General features: G+C 36.3%; 1 long non-coding RNA gene across 1 annotated transcript; it reads right to left on the reverse strand.

The window, feature by feature from the left end:
• Positions 1 to 4,653: 4,653 nt before the first annotated feature.
• Positions 4,654 to 6,039, reverse strand: LOC136851744 (uncharacterized). Its single transcript, XR_010856958.1, has 3 exons — positions 5,919 to 6,039; positions 4,992 to 5,161; positions 4,654 to 4,830 (listed from the first exon to the last, which is right to left on the reverse strand). It is a non-coding gene; the product is annotated as an uncharacterized lncRNA (long non-coding RNA).
• Positions 6,040 to 6,966: the final 927 nt, after the last annotated feature.

Raw genomic sequence — 6,966 nt, forward strand, 5'->3', positions numbered from 1 at the left:
AGAGCATTCAGCATCGTTACTGTATTCTGTGGGGTTATCTTGTGTACAATTCGATATTCTATTTCTAAGTTGTCATTGTTGATGGAAATTAAATATTACGATGTTCAGATGTTATATTTACCTTTTTTTTTTTTTTACTTATTTCATCTCAAAATGAAAATCATAAAAATTTCTTGAAAATCGTCATTTCCTTTGTTAACTGTACAAAATTCTTTCGCTTTGTTGTTGATTATTTCTTGTCCATTTCATTAATTTACTGTAGTGATAAGTTTCGAAGATATTAATAGTATCTGTGATGAGAATAAAGCGATAATTTTTTCCCCGGTAGTTATTCGTAAATGCGTTGAGACTGTTATTTACGACGGAAATCTCTCAAGACTATAGAAACCGCCCAGCAACCATTTTTTATCCTAAAGTAGTTCCAATATTGTTTCTATATATGATTTTCTACCATCAGCTCACGTTTTCCCTTGCTTCACACATTCGTTTTTAGGCACGTAGCTTATTGTGTCCTTTTGGGTTAATAGAGGGTCCTTTTACGCACATTTATCTTTTTTTGTTCATCCCTGTGTTGCCGGCGTTGAAGACATTCTATTTCGATGGATGCTGCGCTCAAGTAAGTGAGATATTTTGACGACAGTGAATTATCTTGTAAACAGAGTCTGTGAGTTTATGATTTTCACATTCCACAATATATGAGGCCTGAATTGACGGGTCATTCTAATTCTTTGCTAAAAATGGTTTCGCTTTTGTCCATTTTGAAACAATTAAAAGCAGCGCAAAGAAGGATATATTTTCGGCGTTTGTATCTTTCAGTGAATGGAAAATTGTGACGAAGAATGTTGGAGTTAAATTATTAACAACGGTTCTGCCAATTCGTATGATGATTAAATTTGAGCTCACGTTTATTTTAGTTTAAGGTTTCCATGCAGTTAATATTGTGCGCTTGACAGCAGGAGTTATAAATCTCCGATAGCTTCAATGTTGTTCTCATAACCATTATGGTATTTGTAATACTGACAGTCAGTAGGGTAATGCATATTTAGAAAAATAGTATTGGTTGTCGCTGTGGGAAGTAACGATGATAATGATGCTGGTAATGGCAAAAAGTGCGTGGATGATCTTGAAGAATCTAATTTTGTCTTAACTGTTGTAGATGGATATCAGACCTTCTCATTATTTTCCTGCGGCTGTCGAGTATCACCTGGATGACGCAACATATTGCAAGGCTGTCTCTAACTGTTTTGCGATAGTCGTATGCCTGTCTGCACTGTCGCAGATAGCCTCATGTTGGAAAATTAACTTTTCTCCATAACATCCTTCGATAAATGCATTGCTCGCAGTTTGTCTTGCGATAGGCTCAGGATAACTTCAGACGTACGCTAAGACAACCTACGTCGTAATCTCGATGTTACCCCGAGACTAAAGGAGAATCCTATGACAGGGCTACGACAATCGTACCACAAGAGTGGTGCATCGTTCGTATAATTATGTCCGAGTGAGTGCGGCCATATTTCGTGGTGAAACCGCTACTTGCCATATTTCATGGTGAAGCCGCTACCTATTTGAGCTGGGGCTATAGACGACAGGGATCGGGTGTCGGGTGAGACTGGGCTTTGACCTGCTTTTGGTGGAAGTGATTTTCCCCCGAGACAGGCTTTATCCCTTGACGCCCACATCAGATTTATCGCACACTTGCAGTGTATATTGTATACGACAGTTTTCGTCTTTCCGAGAAGCATTACCCCGTAGGGGGTTAGTGCCGTCAATGCACCTCATGCGGTGCAATGTAGGCATTACTCACAGGTCTTTGCAGCGTCCCTTCGGCCCCTAGCTGCAACCCCTTTCATTCCTTTTACTCTACCTCCGTTCGCATTCTCGTTCTTCCATCTTACTGTCCACCCTCTCGTAACAGTTGATTCGTAGTGCAACTGCGAGGTTTTCCTCCTGCTACACCTTTCAAACTTTTACTGTCAGTTTCCGTTTCAGCGTTGAATGGCCTCAGTTGCCCCAGTGCATGGCATGTATGCCTAAAATCTATAAATCAGTGAATCCAAGAAGCATTAGTGTCCTCGGAACCGTTGGTATTTGAATGGCTAAAAGCAAAAGTATTGCCCCTCCCTAAAACTTCACGAATATCTATATCAACCAGGAACAGGATTTTTATTTATCGATTTATGTCGATTATTAACTATGATTATAGCTTTTAATTTTTATATTAACAAGTTCAAGGTTATTTATACATATATATATATATATATATATGTATATATATATATATATATATATATATATATATATATATATATTTATATATATATATATATATATATATATATATATATATATATATATATTGTGATATATATATATATATATATATATATATATATATATATATATATATATAATGTGTGTGTGTGTGTACACATACTTAAATTTTAACTGCTGACTAGTTCATTGTCTTCATTCTTATTTGTCGCCGCGAGTCTGTTCATGAATACTGATTTCAGTGTTTACTTTTCAGTCGTTTACTACTTGCATTGGTATCCCTATGCCGACCCTATCGGCTTGAACACCGCAGGAAATTAAGCGAACAGGTTCATTGAATGCATTAGCCAATTCAACAGCCGCGGAAGGGTCAATGGACGCCTTTGGGAGTCTCCCAGCAAATAAGGCAGGAAATTATCTCCGTGTGAATGGCAGCCGACACGGCTTGAGTTCTAAATTATCTTAATTGATTACTATTTGTCTATTTGACTTTATGATTAAATATGAACTTATGTATTTAATCTTTATATATGTTATTTTCTGTCCTGTGAACTATTATGCGAGTTATGCGTCTAATTACATCTGCCACCGAGGTTACTTCTTCACCCGTTTGAATATGCGCCTATACAGTACAGAAAGGGTTGACAGGTTTTGATGAAATTTGACAGATAAAAATCATCAGGTGACGGTACCGGAAGGGATAAATTTGTAGAGAAACGGGCGTGGAATTCCAAAATTCCGGCATTCCCAGAGTTTTTGGGTACGTTCACTGTCAGGCAACCAATTGTCTTAAAATGAAAAATGAAAAGAAAACGCTTTTGGTCCAAAGTCCTCGACAATCGAATTCAGACACCAGGAAGTGTAGGAGTTTATGTCGGTTTCTACAGAAATTCTTGTAGAAATCAAATGAAGTTCTAAGGGGTAAGTGAACCAACCCCCACCATGGTGACGAAATGGATAACGTTTTACTGAGTGATAAAAAGAAAGAACCTTGAAATCTAGACCTTGTGGTTCAAATTTCTGGAGACAGAACTTCTCCCAAAAGTTGGACAACAGTAGTTAGAACTGTTAGACATTCCCACAAACTTGTGCAATTCCGATATCTTTCTTCCAGAGTCGAAATAAAGCTTTCCCCTATCAGGGTACGATATTTTTAGTCGTTTTTCGTTTTAAATCATGAAACATGATTATAGTTAAATGGTCACTCATACCAGAGCTATGCTTTTGTAAAGGATGTTCAGGTAATGAAATCTTATTAATGGTAGACCAGTACGATGTATTTTAGACCAGTACGATGTATTTTAGGCTTGAGGCCGTGACGGTAGGCCTTGGGGATATATTTTTTTCATGCCTAGAATAATTCGATAATCAGACGTCCTGTGCTAAAATTTCTTAATTTATATTGAACCTTCGTGTAGCGATATGCATTATTTGCATTTGAAGCAAACAAAACAAAGCAGTAAATTGAATCCTATCATACCAATCTTGCAGAAGACAAAACTTCTACCCTCGGTATGTCAATACCCGGATCACATTGCAGCATTCACAGATTCCCCGAATATGAAACAAGGAATCTTCACCCTCTTCTCCTCATTCCCACCTGCATTCTCCTCCTTCGTTTCCCTCTTCACATCCCAACCCCTCATTTTTTAAAAAACATAAAATGATATACAGTCTACTGGAATTCTTTGGCCTTACTTTGTTTTGATTTCTCAAACAAAATCCCACTCGAATTCCAAGAGTATATTAATTTTCTAGTTGATGTGTATTTATTTCTAAACGGGAGGAAGGTTTAGCCTTACATAATTATAAAATCTTCATTAAAGAATTCCTGCGCCAGGCCTCTTTACATGGGTCTGTAATTCAAACAATACACACACACACACACACACACACACACACACACACACACACACACACACACACATATATATATATATATATATATATATATATATATATATATATATATATATATATATATATATATATATATATATATATAATACTTTTAAGTAATGTGCTGCAAGAAAACTAGCATTGTAAATATATATATATATAATATATATATATATATATATATATATATATATATATATATATATATATATATATATATATATATATATATATATATATATATATTATATATATATATATATATATATATATATATATATATAATGTATTCCCTCTACATAGATTGCATGGAACGCCATTAATTGAATTCTTTCATACTGCGGGCAGACAGCCCTAAAAGCCACTGTAAATCGATTACTAAATATGATAAAACCTGACACTTCCACAAATCAAAGGGGGGAACCTAGAACATTGAAAATTCTTATGGACTAGTTACTGAATATGTAGTTTTCTTACCTGAATATCGCAGGTGCCTTAAGTATGTATTACGTCTTTGCGAATTTTCACAGCTTTGTCGAGATAAGTTGACGAATGCGACAGCGGTAGGACTGTTCGATGGTAAGGAAGTAAGATTTAACCTGGATTCCTTAACGCTTTTCATGAGTGAACTGTTGATAGGCAGTGAATTATTCAATTCACCTGTCAGAGAAAGACATTATATTAATTATGCTCATTTCTCTTTATGCACCAACGAAGCTACACACTTTATACCTGATAAAAAAAGTTCATCTAAAACCTACACATATTCTAACTTAATTATAAGTAAATCATTATGATTTACTTATAATTTTGAGAATCACCTGAACAATACGGCGCCGTAAGGAGACATTCTTCTTCCTTCCCTCGCACCAGCGAAGTGATCAAACTCATCAAAGTACTAGTCAGGCGCCAGGCAGGAAAGCGCTTCGGTTGCCCGAGTCCAGACTTTCGTGCCTTGCTCAGTGGGTGCGATCACAGGTTTCTCAGACAGCTGTAGGTAGACGTGAAAGGGGCAATATAATAAGATTTTATAATAACAATAATAATGAAATCACACAAAGCTCGTATTCGTCAGTCACCTCACCTACAATAGTTAGACAAAGCCAACACGCACACACACACACTAAAACCCTAGGCATATACACATATTCCATAAAACTACAAAAATGAGGAAAGCATATATTTGCAAAAGCTGCATATAAAGTGTGATGAAAATACAACATCCGGGTCCACAAAGTAAATTTAAATTTAAATGCATTAAACTTGAGGTCAGTACGTAGTCAACTTGGAAAAGAAAGAACACGATTGTCAACAAATCATATTTCTTACATTATCGTTTCGTATCAGATCAAGTGGGCCTAGCTTCTCAAAATATACGATAGCCTCCATCAAAACAGGAAATAAAAAGAAAGACTAACAAGTTCCCCTTACGAATTTCCCATTCAGCCACCTCAACTAATCCATTCAAGGTGTTACATAGTACCACAATATACTGCACCTTCGACAATGACGGTGCACGCAGGTCTCTTATTGCACCCAAGCAGTGAGCTTCAACTTGTATTCTTTCAAAATCAAACCTTTCGGCTCCCCATTTATCTTAATAACGATAAAATCACTGGAATGAATAAGTGGACGCTGATTCCAGAAACCATAGGCCTGACACGGTTACCCTAAAGCTGTAGACATGACATGACATCTCCAGTCAGTAAGATGCCAGTTAAAAGCTATCAAATATATAAACCACTTACATATATAAAGGAAAACTTCAAGTCCCGGGATTCAAGACGGGTTGAGCAATCGAAATTCACACCAGTCAGTCATATTTAGGTCAAAATGTCACCGTTACACTTCGTAGCTTCAGGAAGGTTGGAGTTACAAGGGACAATCCGCCACGCCGAGACTACTAACGCTCTGTTCGTCCGCTTCACTAACTAGTTCCAATTTTGATCACCAGTTTATATATATATATATATATATATATATATATATATATATATATATATATATATATATATATATATATATATAATGTGTGTGTGTGTGTGTGTGTGTGTGTGCGTACTCGTGTTTCGTTGTATGAACTATTATCATGTGTCACACTCGATAGGCTACTGGTCGAAGGTATTTTCGGATCACTAAGACCACGAGCACTGGGCACTCGGATAAAGTTCTGCATTTACCTAACAAGTAAATATTCCTTCTAGATTGATTAATTAGTAAGAGTGATTAGTACGAACGTCGGAGAATAAGGAAGATGGGAATGTAAAGTATCATTGTCGTTATTTAACTCTGAAATGAAACTACGGCAATTTTATGAGTGCGCATATGCTTACGCATATATTTTCACGTTACTTTGTAAATTTGGTCATTTTTGTATCTTTAATTCATTCATATTTATAAGGTTTCTCTCTCATATCCCAAACTTGCTTCATCTCCATTTTGGGTACCATAATGCCACTAAACTTCTTGACAGGTCATAACAAATCTGAAATATTCCAGTTGCAAAATTATTCTTGCATTTGTCCCAAGCTCAACCAATATCTTTAGAATGTTCCGCCATTGCGTCATTTTTTATTCCTATTTAGCTCCATTGAATTCCTTCGCCATTTACTTCCACCCCATTATCCGTCCTCACTAAACCTTCGCTCCCCATTTACCAGACCATTTAATGAGGCCCATTTCAACCCAACAGCTTCCGCCTCCCTTTAACTTAACGTTCCTCATTTAGCTTTGGGTCTGCATCTGTCAAACCCTTTATTTTCCGTTTGTGATGTTTTCTTGGCATCGTCTATGTTG

Source organism: Macrobrachium rosenbergii, chromosome 24 (assembly GCF_040412425.1).
Source record: "Macrobrachium rosenbergii isolate ZJJX-2024 chromosome 24, ASM4041242v1, whole genome shotgun sequence".
In the NCBI taxonomy this organism is placed as follows: Eukaryota; Metazoa; Arthropoda; class Malacostraca; order Decapoda; family Palaemonidae; genus Macrobrachium; species Macrobrachium rosenbergii.